Source organism: Ranitomeya imitator, chromosome 5, assembly GCF_032444005.1.
Source record: "Ranitomeya imitator isolate aRanImi1 chromosome 5, aRanImi1.pri, whole genome shotgun sequence".
NCBI classification, from domain to species: domain Eukaryota; kingdom Metazoa; phylum Chordata; class Amphibia; order Anura; family Dendrobatidae; genus Ranitomeya; species Ranitomeya imitator.
In genome coordinates this window covers 515,104,175-515,118,892 of record NC_091286.1, presented here as the reverse complement: position 1 = coordinate 515,118,892, position 14,718 = coordinate 515,104,175, and the positions used below count along the sequence as shown (strand labels likewise).

Genomic DNA, 14,718 nt, shown 5'->3' with positions numbered 1-14,718 from the left:
AAGCCACAGGAAAGCACAAACCTCACAGGCGGAATGTACGCCTAGCAGAGTTCTGGTAGACACAGCTCAGTTAAGAAGTATGGCAATTAACTGGAATAATGAACACATGGAGACAGTCGACGCCTCACAGTCTCAGATTGGATAGTTGAGCAGTCAATCAACATACTGACAGCTTCAGCACATCCCTATACCAGATTGGACAGCTGAACTGTCAGTAACTGCATCCCAGATACACTGAGGAGTGGAACCGTGACACAAATATTTTGGAGATTAATGTGTTGTATAACTGCAGCGCTGTAGTCTGGGAATAATGCAGAGCTAATAGAGAGAGACAGGGGTAGTTCCAGCAGCAATGCCAGACTGATTGTAATTGATTTCTAATTGATTACTGATTTTGGCTAGCTGCCATCTACTCTGTTGCATTTCAATTAAATTTTATTTTGTCATCATTCTTAATGCACAAGAAAGCAGAAGTAAGACAGCACAATAGTTACAATGATAAATAAACATGAAATCGGTGTCAGATGGTGTTCTTGCTTGTCACAAGCAACTGTATTGAGTTTTTGCAATCATTTTTGTGGAGGGAGAATAATTGTTGTTCAAAATAGAACATTTTACAAAGAAAATGTCCTAAAACCAATACATTTAAGTGCAACTGTTTTGCATATTTATAAAAAAAACAAAAAAAAACAGAAATTTGTAAAAAAAAAAAAAAAAAATTGTCGCAATTTTTTGAGATCCAGAACATTTTCATTTTTCGTGTTGATAAAGCTATGTGAGGGTATGTGCACACGTCAGGATTTTTTCCTGACCAAATCCTGAGAATTCTGCCAGAAATCCGCGTTTTTTTTTGCGCGAATTTCTCACGGAATTTGGGTGTTTTTTGCGCGGATTTTGCGCAATTTTTTTGCGGAATTTTTGCGGATTTTTTTTTTTTCCGGAATGTCCTTTTGGCTTAGAAATCCGCAAAAAATCTGCAAAAAGATAGAGCATGTCCAGATTTTTTTGCGGTATGCGTTTTTTTTGCGGAAAAAAACGCATACATCTGCACAAAAAATGCGGAATGCATTCCAAATGATAGGATGCATATTTTTAGCGTTTTTTATGCGGAATTATAGCGTTTTTATAGCGAAATTCCGCAAAAAAACGCTAAAAATCCTGACGTGTGCACATACCCTGAGGGTCTTATTTTTGTGAAGCGAGATGTTGCTTTTTACGGATACCATTTTGGTATAGGTATGACATTTTTATTGTTTCTTATAGCGTTTTTTGCAGTATTGTCATGATTCAAAAAACACAATTTTGGTGTTTTCAATTTTTTTCTGTTTATCATGTTTACTGATCATTTTATGTTTTGATACATTGGACTATTTTGGATGTGCCAATTTTTTTAATATCTTCATTTATAAAGGAGGAAAGGGGATGATTTATCTTTTTTTTAATCTTTTTCTCATTTTTAAAAACTTTTTTTTAACTTTTTACCGTATTTGTTATTTCTTTCAGGGATCTTGAACCTGGGATTGTCTGATCATTTGTACTACAGGTCCTTCTCAAAAAATTAGCATATAGTGTTAAATTTCATTTTTTGCCATAATGTAATGATTACAATTAAACTTTCATATATTATAGATTCATTATCCCCCAACTGAAATTTGTCAGGTCTTTTATTGTTTTAATACTGATGATTTTGGCATACAACTCCTGATAACCCAAAAAACCTGTCTCAATAAATTAGCATATTTCACCCATCCAATCAAATAAAAGTGTTTTTTAATAACAAACAAAAAAACCATCAAATAATAATGTTCAGTTATGCACTCAATACTTGGTCGGGAATCCTTTGGCAGAAATGACTGCTTCAATGCGGCGTGGCATGGAGGCAATCAGCCTGTGACACTGCTGAGATGTTATGGAGGCCCAGGATGCTTCAATAGCGGCCTTAAGCTCATCCAGAGTGTTGGGTCTTGCGTCTCTCAACTTTCTCTTCACAATATCCCACAGATTCTCTATGGGGTTCAGGTCAGGAGAGTTGGCAGGCCAATTGAGCACAGTAAACCATTTACCAGTGGTTTTGGCACTGTGAGCAGGTGCCAGGTCGTGCTGAAAAATGAAATCTTCATCTCCATAAAGCATTTCAGCCGATGGAAGCATGAAGTGCTCCAAAATCTCCTGATAGCTAGCTGCATTGACCCTGCCCTTGATGAAACACAGTGGACCAACACCAGCAGCTGACATGGCACCCCACACCATCACTGACTGTGGGTACTTGACACTGGACTTCAGGCATTTTGGCATTTCCTTCTCCCCAGTCTTCCTCCAGACTCTGGCACCTTGATTTCCGAATGACATGCAAAATTTGCTTTCATCAGAAAAAAGTACTTGGGACCACTTAGCAACAGTCCAGTGCTGCTTCTCTGTAGCCCAGGTCAGGCGCCTCTGCCGCTGTTTATGGTTCAAAAGTGGCTTTACCTGGGGAATGCGGCACCTGTAGCCCATTTCCTGCACACGCCTGTGCACGGTGGCTCTGGATGTTTCCACACCAGACTCAGTCCACTGCTTCCTCAGGTTCCCCAAGGTCTGGAATCGGTCCTTCTCCACAATCTTCCTCAGGGTCCGGTCTCCTCTTCTCGTTGTACAGCGTTTTCTGCCACATTGTTTCCTTCCAACAGACTTACCATTGAGGTGCCTTGATACAGCACTCTGGGAACAGCCTATTTGTTGAGAAATTTCTTTCTGGGTCTTAAGGTACCTTCACACATAACGATATTGTTAACGATATCGTTGCTATTTGTGACATAGCAACGATATCGTTAATGAAATCGTTATGTGTGACAGCGACCAACGATCAGGCCCCTGCTGGGAGATCGTTGGTCGCTGAATAAAGTCCAGAACTTTATTTCGTCGCTGGACTCCTGCTGACATCGCTGGATCGGCGTGTGTGACACCGATCCAGCGATGTCTTCACTGGTAACCAGGGTAAACATCGGGTAACTAAGCGCAGGGCCGCGCTTAGTAACCCGATGTTTACCCTGGTTACCATGCTAAAAGTAAAAAAAACAAACACTAGATACTTACCTACAGCTGTCTGTCCTCCAGCGCTGTGCTCTGCACTCCTCATGTACTGGCTGTGAGCCAGAAAGCAGAGCGGTGACGTCACCTCTCTGCTTTCCGGCTCCCAGACAGTACAGGAGGAGAGCAGAGAAGCAGAGCGCAGCGCTGGAGGACAGACAGCGGTAGGTAAGTATCTAGTGTTTGTTTTTTTTACTTTTAGCATGGTAACCAGGGTAAACATCGGGTTACTAAGCGCGGCCCTGCGCTTAGTTACCCGATGTTTACCCTGGTTACCGGCATCGTTGGTCGCTGGAGAGCTGTCTGTGTGACAGCTCTCCAGCGACCAAACAGCGACGCTGCAGCGATCCGGATCGTTGTCGGTATCGCTGCAGCGTCGCTTAATGTGAAGGGGCCTTTACCCTCTTGCTTGAGGGTGTCAATGATGGCCTTATTGACATCTGTCAGGTCGCTAGTCTTACCCATGATGGGGGTTTTGAGTAATGAACCAGGCAGGGAGATTATAAAAGCCTCAGGTATCTTTTGCATGTGTTTAGAGTTAATTAGTTGATTCAGAAGATTAGGGTAATAGGTCGTTTAGAGAACCTTTTCTTGATATGCTAATTTATTGAGACAGGTTTTTTGGGTTATCAGGAGTTGTATGCCAAAATCATCAGTATTAAAACAATAAAAGACCTGACAAATTTCAGTTGGTGGATAATGAATCTATAATATATGAAAGTTTAATTGTAATCATTACATTATGGTAAATAATGAAATTTAACACTATATGCTAATTTTTTGAGAAGGACCTGTATATATAGAATTAATGCACTATTACTGCATATAATAAAAAATCATGTTCTCTGAAGCCCAACTACTGCCCAGCTTTTAAAGAAGCTCTGTTAGACAGACACAGAGGTCTTCAACATACCCCTGGCTGTCATAGCAACCCATCAGTTCCGCATAATCACATCACGGAGCACCAATGGACTCATAAAATAAGATGCCTTCATGCTCCCGTAATGTTAATTTGACAGTGGCATTCAACACATTAACAGTCACAGGCGTAGGTCCACGGCAGGTTCACCTTTTATGAGCTCGTGCCATACACCCGCTGCCGACTTTCACTGTGTCCAAAGTTTAGATCGGGTACCCGAAATTGACCCTGGACCCAAATCCCATATAAATCAAAAGGGACCCGAACTTTGGTGCTGTAAATTGGTCATAGTAAGGGCTAGGGGACTGCAAAGGAAAGCAAAATGAGGGTAAGAGCAGAACAATTAGTTTGCAAACAAATGTGGATAGAAAATAATAAAGAATAAAAATAAATAATCTTGAACAAGGAGGCGGAGATTCAAGTAAAGCAGTGCCTTGCCTGTACTGAACTTGTTAATAAATGAGAAAAATGACGTGGATCCCCCTATTTTTAAAACCAGCCAGCAGAAAGCAGGCAACTGTGAGCTGGTCTTATTGTACTTGGAAAGGGGCAATATCCATGGACCTTTCCAGTCTATTATTGTCGCCCCCAATTTTCTACTTTGCCTTTGCTGGTTATTAAAAATGGGGGCGCCATTTTCCAAGACCTGTAGCTTTTCCATTTTTGGGGATCTGGGGCTGGGTGAGGGCTTATTTTTTGCATCTTAAGCAGATGTTTTTATTGATACCATTTTGGGATTGATACAATGTTTTGATCGCCTGTTATTGCATTTATTGCAATGCTGTGGTGAACAAAAAATGGAATTCTCTTCCCTGTTTCCCTCTACTCCTTTCTTTAAGTAAATTTCAATAATCCTGGTTGAGTATTATACCTAAGAATAGATACTTCTGCCTTTAAACCCATCTTTAATATTGGTGGTAACGTTGTCAGATTCCCCCCTTCCATCTGTCTGACTTGATATGAGTGAAGAATTATGGAGCTATAGGAATGGAGGTGTCTTTACTAGAGATGAGCGGTGCTCGAGTCGAACTGTTCGCCAATCTCAAATTCGAGCTGTTTTGGGCGGTGTTCGAGTCGTTCGACGAATCCGAACAATTTGCTTAAAATCCGGCTGTTCGAGTTTCTGTTCGTTCATCAAAAGCCTCGCTTGATTTGCACATTAAAACTGTTTATCATTGTTAATAGACTGTTTCAGTGTATAGAGGGCGGGGGGGCGGGAGATAGATCTGTGCTGAAATAACGCCGATCTCCATTTTTTTTTCTTTCCCGCATTTACAGTGGGGCGGTGCAGTCTCTCAGCCTATCAGCAGTGCGCACAGACACAGCAATGTGTATGTGATGCACACAAGTAAGGGCATGTGCCATTGGCTGTGTATGTCACATGTCCTTGCCCTATAAGAACCAGCCATTTGCCCCATCGCCACCATTTCCTCACTGCTGCAGCTTAGTGTTAGACGGCACCGCTGCTGCTGTGGCCGCTAAACAGACAAAGAGTGTTTTTTTGGAGCAAATTGTCAGAGAGATAGGTTTAGGGAGTCGGGAGGAGTCGGGACTAGTTGTAATATCAGCCCTTTTCAGGGTAGGTTACAGCAGTTCATAGCACTGTTTGCCAGGCAGGTCTGTGCCAGTGCTGTACAAGTGCTTGTCACAGCATTTGGTGTAATCTAGCTCAGCCAATCCTTTTGGGCTATTAGCATTGTCTAATTGTCGTCAGCAGAGTAGCCCAACTGTAAAACAAACTATACCGCCTGTGTATCTCTATTTTCACTGCATCTAATCCAGTTAATAGTTTGGGGCCTAGGAGCAGTGTCTGCACGTCAGCAGAGTAGCCCGCCTGTGAAGCAAACTATACTGCCTGTGTATCTCTATTTTCACTGCATCTAATCCAGTTATTAGTTTAGGGCCTAGGAGCAGTGTCTGCACGTCAGCAGAGTAGCCCGCCTGTGAAACAAACTATACCTCCTGTGTATCTCTATTTTCACTCCATCTAATCCAGTTATTAGTTTAGGGCCTAGGAGCAGTGTCTGCACGTCAGCAGAGTAGCCCGCCTGTGAAACAAACTATACCGCCTGTGTATCTCTATTTTCACTGCATCTAATCCAGTTATTAGTTTAGGGCCTAGTACCACAGTTTGGCCACTCAGTTCTGCTCGGTTTTCATCCATCGGTTGTTGTGTCAACAACTACAGATACAGAGTTGCCAATTAGTTAAGCACTAAAATGAGTGGCAAAAGGCCTGCTGCTGGTGGAAAGAGGAATACGCGTGTTGGAAAGGAAAAAAAGGTTGTGTCCGTGGGGTAGGTGGTAAAGCAACAGTAACATCTGCAGAAGAAAGACTATCTTCCAGCCAAAGTAAGATGTCTACTTCTTTTCGTGGACAATCTGATATAATTCCTTTCTTACGACCATCGCTACAAGCATCGCCAAAAATTCCAGATGAGGCACAAAAACAGCAGGTGCTTGAACGGATATCAAGTGCTCGTTCAAGTGGGCTCTCCTCCATGTCAACTTCAACATCTCAACTACTCCAGTCCTCAGAGTTGTCACCCCAATTGCACTTGCTTCCTCACAGCTCCTAAGTCTCCAGCTGCCCGCCTGAGCATGGGGTAACACACATGGTTGAGTCTGTAGAGCTATTTACGCATACTATAGCCTGGGAATCAGAGGTCTACTCCAGAGCTTCTGTGAATCCAGACAAGGAAATGATCTGCACTGATGCCCAGAATCTTTGTGAGTTGGATCCAGGCCCAGATGAAGAAGGTTCGGAGCATAATGTAGACATTCGTTCCCAAACTGTAACTCCTGTTGGTGGAGACAATGGGGAAGATGATGATGATGAGATTGAGATACCTGATTGGAACGAAAACTTGACTTTTCAGTCAGGGCAGGAAGAGGTTGGCTCTGAGGATGACGGTGTGAGAACACACTGGATGATGATGACGAGGTTGTAGACCCCACTTACTGTCAACCCCCAGTCCGCCAGTCCATGAGGTCAGCAGAGGAGGTGGAGGAGGATGCTAGTGACGAGTCTGATGACGAGGTGATGGTGCACCATCCTGGACAGAGACAGAGTACTGGAAGCACTTCAACAACTGCATCCTCAACCGCAACTGTGCCTCAGACCAGAAGTCGTGGTGGCTCTTCAGGTTGCACAGGCTCTAAGCCTTGCATAACCTGGGAATTTTTTGACATTGCAAAGGATGACCCAACTCATGTTGTCTGTAGGATTTGTCAACAAAATCTCAGTAGATATTTAAGTAAATAGGGCAGCACACTGCAGCGCCAAAACATGCAAACTTGAAAACACAAAATTTGAACTGCATTACTGCACTGAAAATATGAAAAATGAGAGCTTTTAGCGCATAAAAATGGCCAATTTTATGTGTACCTCGTAGCCACGATAAGGCATCTCTCTTATACGAGGCCCTACGCTTGACCTACCTCTCTGAGAATAAACGTCTCCATCTGAATGGGTACATGTGAAACCTCTCCTTGGACTCAAATTCTCTCTCACTGTGGAGGGGTATTGGACCTATTATAATTAAAACACCTGAAGCTAGGAGGCGGGGAGTGCACGATCAGAAGGCTAGAGAATACATTTCAAAAAACCTGATCTGCACATCCAAACATAGACACAGTGTGAACAGGTGCTGAACCCAGAGTCGCCAACTCGTATATATTTAAGTAAATAGGGCAGCACACTGCAGCGCCAAAACATGCAAACTTGAAAACACAAAATTTGAACTGCATTACTGCACTGAAAATATGAAAAATGAGAGCTTTTAGCGCATAAAAATGGCCAATTTTATGTGTACCTCGTAGCCACGATAAGGCATCTCTCTTATACGAGGCCCTACGCTTGACCTACCTCTCTGAGAATAAACGTCTCCATCTGAATGGGTACATGTGAAACCTCTCCTTGGACTCAAATTCTCTCTCACTGTGGAGGGGTATTGGACCTATTATAATTAAAACACCTGAAGCTAGGAGGCGGGGAGTGCACGATCAGAAGGCTAGAGAATACATTTCAAAAAACCTGATCTGCACATCCAAACATAGACTCAATGTGAAAAGGTGCTGAACCTAGAGTCGCCAACTCGTATATAGTTAAGTAAATAAGGCAGCACCTGTTCACACTGAGTCTATGTTTGGATGTGCCGGTCAGGTTTTTGAAATGTATTCTCTAGCCTTCTGATCGTGCACTCCCCGCCTCCTAGCTTCAGGTGTTTTAATTATAATAGGTCCAATACCCCTCCACAGTGAGAGAGAATTTGAGTCCAAGGAGAGGTTTCACATGTACCCATTCAGATGGAGACGTTTATTCTCAGAGAGGTAGGTCAAGCGTAGGGCCCCGTATAAGAGAGATGCCTTATCGTGGCTACGAGGTACACATAAAATTGGCCATTTTTATGCGCTAAAAGCTCTCATTTTTCATATTTTCAGTGCAGTAATGCAGTTCAAATTTTGTGTTTTCAAGTTTGCATGTTTTGGCGCTGCAGTGTGCTGCCCTATTTACTTAAATATATACGAGTTGGCGACTCTGGGTTCAGCACCTGTTCACACTGTGTCTATGTTTGGATGTGCAGATCAGGTTTTTTGAAATGTATTCTCTAGCCTTCTGATCGTGCACTCCCCGCCTCCTAGCTTCAGGTGTTTTAATTATAATAGGTCCAATACCCCTCCACAGTGAGAGAGAATTTGAGTCCAAGGAGAGGTTTCACATGTACCCATTCAGATGGAGACGTTTATTCTCAGAGAGGTAGGTCAAGCGTAGGGCCTCGTATAAGAGAGATGCCTTATCGTGGCTACGAGGTACACATAAAATTGGCCATTTTTATGCGCTAAAAGCTCTCATTTTTCATATTTTCAGTGCCGTAATGCAGTTCAAATTTTGTGTTTTCAAGTTTGCATGTTTTGGCGCTGCAGTGTGCTGCCCTATTTACTTAAATATATACGAGTTGGCGACTCTGGGTTCAGCACCTGTTCACACTGTGTCTATGTTTGGATGTGCAGATCAGGTTTTTTGAAATGTATTCTCTAGCCTTCTGATCGTGCACTCCCCGCCTCCTAGCTTCAGGTGTTTTAATTATAATAGGTCCAATACCCCTCCACAGTGAGAGAGAATTTGAGTCCAAGGAGAGGTTTCACATGTACCCATTCAGATGGAGACGTTTATTCTCAGAGAGGTAGGTCAAGCGTAGGGCCTCGTATAAGAGAGATGCCTTATCGTGGCTACGAGGTACACATAAAATTGGCCATTTTTATGCGCTAAAAGCTCTCATTTTTCATATTTTCAGTGCAGTAATGCAGTTCAAATTTTGTGTTTTCAAGTTTGCATGTTTTGGCGCTGCAGTGTGCTGCCCTATTTACTTAAATATATACGAGTTGGCGACTCTGGGTTCAGCACCTGTTCACACTGTGTCTATGTTTGGATGTGCAGATCAGGTTTTTTGAAATGTATTCTCTAGCCTTCTGATCGTGCACTCCCCGCCTCCTAGCTTCAGGTGTTTTAATTATAATAGGTCCAATACCCCTCCACAGTGAGAGAGAATTTGAGTCCAAGGAGAGGTTTCACATGTACCCATTCAGATGGAGACGTTTATTCTCAGAGAGGTAGGTCAAGCGTAGGGCCTCGTATAAGAGAGATGCCTTATCGTGGCTACGAGGTACACATAAAATTGGCCATTTTTATGCGCTAAAAGCTCTCATTTTTCATATTTTCAGTGCAGTAATGCAGTTCAAATTTTGTGTTTTCAAGTTTGCATGTTTTGGCGCTGCAGTGTGCCGCCCTATTTACTTAAATATATACGAGTTGGCGACTCTGGGTTCAGCACCTGTTCACACTGTGTCTATGTTTGGATGTGCAGATCAGGTTTTTTGAAACAAAATCTCAGTAGAGGCCAAAAAATTACTAGCTTGAGTACTTCATGCATGAACTGTCACATGGATATGAGGCACAAGTTGCAGTGGGAAGCTCACTGTGCTACAATGCGGCCTAGTGGGCCGGGTCAACCACCGTCTGCCCAATCAAGTGCATTCGCGTCCTCTTTATCCTCCGTGACTGTGGGGACTGCAGTCGCACATGGTTTTGGATGGAGACCTTCCACCTCTTTACCCGCAACAGTCAGTGTGATTGGCAGGTCGTCAGGACATTTGCTAGTGGAAACACCTGCTGGTGTTGAGCGCTCTTCGACATCGACACCACATTTTGATCAAGGCAACATAACATCTCTGCTTCCTCACAGACCAGCAGTTTGCCGGGGACACCCTACTCAACTCCGTCTAAGCACGGCAGCCAGCCCTCAGTCCCTCAGATGTGGAAAAGTGAAAGACCATTAACTCCTAGCCATGACAAAGCTAAGAGGTTGAATTTCTCCATCAGCAAGCTGTTGGCTACAGAAATGTTGTCTTTCCGCCTGGTGGACACAGAGGATTTTAGAGACCTTATGTCCATGGCAGTGCACCAGTACCAGATGCCCAGTCGCCACTACTTCTCAAAGAAAGCTGTGCCTGCGCTACACCAGCATGTCACACACAACATCACTGCTTCCCTGAGAAACTCTGTGTGTGACAGGGTGCATTTCACCACAGACACTTAGACGAGTAGACATGGACAGGGGCATTACATGTCGGTGACTTGGCACTTGGTAACTACGGCGACATCAGGAGAAGGGGCTGCTGCCCGAGTCTTGCCGTCACCACGAGTTGCTCATCAATCCTCTGTATCTAGAAGTTCCTCCACTACTTCTGCCTCGTCATCCTCCTCTCGGTCCCCCACCTGCACCCAAAGCCTGTCTGGTAATGCCACCCGCGTTGTAACTGCGCAGAAGGAATCCTGCACACCTCCTCACTATGCTGTCACCAGGGCTCAACGGCATCAGGCAGTGTTTACATTGAAATGTCTGGGAAATGTGAGTCACACAGCAGAGGAGTTGTGGTCAGCTCTGGAGACCGAGTTCCATCAATAGTTGTCTCAACTCAACCTGCAGCCAGGGAAGGCTGTGTGCGACAATGCTGCAAACCTGGGTGCGGCCCTTCGCGGGGGCAATGTCACACATGTGCCTTGTATGGCTCACGTTTTGAACCTGGTTGTCCAGCAATTTAGATCCCACTATCCCGGACTAGATGGGCTTCTGCAGAGGGCACGGTCGCTGTGTGCTCACTTCCGCCGTTCACAACCCGCAGCTCGACAACTTGCATCTCTACAGAAGTCGTTGGGCCTGCTAGTTCACTGGCTGAAATACGATGTGCCCACATGGTGGAATTCAACTCTGCACATGTTGCAGCGACTGTGGCAGCACCGACGAGCCCTGGTGCAATACATTATGACATATAGCCTGGGCCAACGAGATCAAGAGGTGGGGCAAATCACGCTGCAGGGGTGGTCTCAGATCAGGGACCTATGCACCCTTCTGCACAGCTTTGAAATAGCAACGAAGATGTTTAGTGCTGACGATGCCATTATCAGCATGACCATTTCGGTGATTTATATGCTGGAGCACACCTTACACAGTGTTCGGAGTCAGGTGGTGGAAAAAGAGGAAGAGGAACAGGAGAAGTCGTATGCGGAAGGGATCATATCTCCAAGGTCAAGAAGGTTGGCAGCACCAAGGCAGCTGGCATTGGAGGCTGGGGGAGAGGGGTTACCGAGGGCACATGGTAGCAGCCAAACTGTTGAGGAAGTTGCAGGAGGTGAGGAAGAAGTGGAGGACAAACTGGCGCTGGGCATGGAAGACTCATCAGTTGAGGGAGACCTTGATCAAGTTTCTGTTGTGCGAGGTTGGGGGAGAGGGCAGACGAAGGAAGCATGATTCTCACCTCGCCACCACCAAGACAACAAGGACTTGGTCCTCCTGGATGCGCAAGACACATGAGTGCCTTCTTGCTGCACTACCTGCAACATGACCCTTGGATTGTCAGAATCCGAAGTAATGCCGACTACTGGGTTGCTACACTCTTAGATTCCTGGTACAAATGCAAATTCGGCGAAATAATTCCTGCCATAGAAAGGGGTTCACGCATGCAGGAGTATCAGCAGAGACTGTTACAGAATCTAACATCTGCTTTTCCACAAAACACAAGTGGTGCACGTAGTCAATCTCTGAGTTGTAACTTACCAACCATGGGACTATCGAGTCATTACTCAAACCGTAACAGTAACATCGCATCTGCTGGTAACAGCCATTTTTTTTCAATCGTTTCAAGATTTTTTTAGACCATCCTTTGCAAGGCCACAGGAGACAAGAAGTCTGAAGCACAGCCAACGCCTAGAGAGGATGGTACAAGATTATCTCCAAGTTAACATCGATGCCATGACTGCGGAACTGGACCCTTGCTCATTTTGGGCTTCCAATCTTGAAAAAGGGTCTGAGCTTGCCACTCACGCCTTGGAGATCTTGTCGTTGTCCGCAGCCAGCGTTCTCTCTGAACGTGTGTTCAGTGCTGCTGGTGGTGTGCTAACAGATAAGTGCACGCAGCTGTCCAGTGACAATGTAGACAGATTAATGTTCATCAAGATGAACAAATCCTGGATCCGCAAGGACTTTTCTACCCCTGTGTCATCTTGGGGAGAGTAAAAGCTTGATGATTTTTGAAAATCACCTCACCAACCGTTTTAAAAACTCTGGCGAAATTGATGCCACTTAAGTGGTGTCTGTAGCCGAATTTTTGGAAAAAATGGAGACTCTTTTAGTCCCCTTGCTGATTTTTACATGATGTTGCCATCGTCAATTCCAGGTGGGTGGGGTTGTCTGCAGAGTTGTTTCCTCATACTGTGGCCTGGGATTCAGAGGTCTGCTCCAAAGCTTCAGTGTCTGCTAATCAGCAGAGTAGCCCAGCCACCCACCGCCTGTTTACCTAAGTACTATTTTTAATGGCATGTAGCTCAGGAAATCCTTTTGGGCCTAATAGAATTTGGTGCTACTCAGCAGCGTACTTCACCCATGAAGCAAGCTACACCGCCTGTTTACCTAAGTACTATGTTTTAACGGCATCTAGCCCAGGAAATTCTTTTGGGCCTAGTAGAATTTGGTGCAACTCAGCAGCGTACCCCAACCATGAAACAAGCTACACAGCCTTTTTACCTAACTACTATTTTGTAACGGCATCTAGCCCAGGAAATCCGTTTGGGCCTACTAGAATTTAGTGATACTCAGCAGCGTACCACACCCATGAAGCAAGCTACACCACCTGTTGATCTAATTACTAATTTTTAACTGCATCTAGCCCAGGAAATCGTTTTGCACCTAATAGCATTTTGTGCTACCCAGCAGAGTACCCCACCCATGAAGCTAGCTACACCGCCTGTTTACCTAAGTACTATGTTTTAACGGCATCTAGCCCAGGAAATCCGTTTGGGCCTAGTAGAATTTAGTGATACTCAGCAGAGTACCCCACCCATGAAGCAAGCTACACCGCCTGTTTACCTAACTACTATTTTGTAACGGCATCTAGCCCAGGAAATCCGTTTGGGCCTAGTAGAATTTAGTGATACTCAGCAGCGTACCCCACCCATGAAGCAAGCTACACCGCCTGTTGATCTAATTACTAATTTTTAACTGCATCTAGCCCAGGAAATCCTTTTGGGCCTAGTAGAATTTGGTGCTACTGATCAGCATACCCCACCCATGAAGAAAGCTACAGCGCCTGTTTACCTAACTACTATTTTGTAACGGCATCTAGCCCAGGAAATCCGTTTGGGCCTAGTAGAATTTAGTGCTACTCAGCAGTGTACCCCACCCATGAAGCAAGCTACACCGCCTGTTTACCTAAGTACTATTTTTTAACGGCATCTGGCCCAGGAAATCCGTTTGGGCCTAGTAGAATTTAGTGCTACTCAGCAGAGTACCCCACCCATGAAGCAAGCTACACCGCCTTCTTTCTTTATCTAACCACTCGGCTCTGGGGTGTCCACTCTTCCTCCAGCTCTCTCCTTCTCACAGGTGTACTACCGCGTGTTTTCACACTGTGGCGAATATTTTGGGCCCAGGCATACGAAGTCGTCAAGGTAATGGATAATATTTGCCGCCTTACAATCGTCCATGATGACACATTCGAGGAAGCAACTAAGCGCCTCAAATAGTGAGCAGGATATGGAGCACCCCATGGGCAAACAGCGATCTATGTAGTATGCTCCTTCACAGAAGCAGCCCAATGGGAGGACACTATTCGGAGGCACAGGTAGTAACCGGAACGCCCCCTCAATGTCTGTTTTGGCCATTAGGGTACCCCTTACCAACTTCTTGACCCGCCTGATTGCCTCGTCAAAGGAGGTACAGTACATAGTACTGTACTTGGTTCCGCATCGATGTTGTCGTTTACTGACCTGCCCCTTGGATATGACAAATGGTGGATTAGTCTGAATGTATTAGGTTCATTTTTGGGCACAACTCCCAACGGGGGTAGCACTACGTCTTCTAAGGAAAGTGTTCTGAATGGACCCGCCGCCATTGTACCTAAAGATATTTTATTTTATTTTTTGTCAAGATGTCTGGGTGTTAGTAGAGTGAGTTTACATTTTTACTCCAGCCTTTCTTGCATTTATAACCTCCCTCAGTGCACACCATAGGAATTGATAGGAACTTACTCCAGGAGTCAAATGCAGCATTAATATCTGATGAAATTGTTCCCTATGTACATTATATATTATGTCTTGATTCACCATTGTCTTTGTTACTGTTTTTAAACATTGATGCGTTTCTCCAATCAGCCTGGAAGACGTATCATACTGTT

At 44.6% G+C, this 14,718-nt stretch overlaps 1 protein-coding gene across 3 annotated transcripts in view; it reads right to left on the bottom strand.

Annotated features, from left to right (window-relative positions):
• The window catches only part of LOC138638300 (P2Y purinoceptor 13-like), a 273,462-nt gene that overhangs the window by 83,897 nt on the left and 174,847 nt on the right, over positions 1-14,718 (bottom strand). The window lies entirely within an intron of this gene.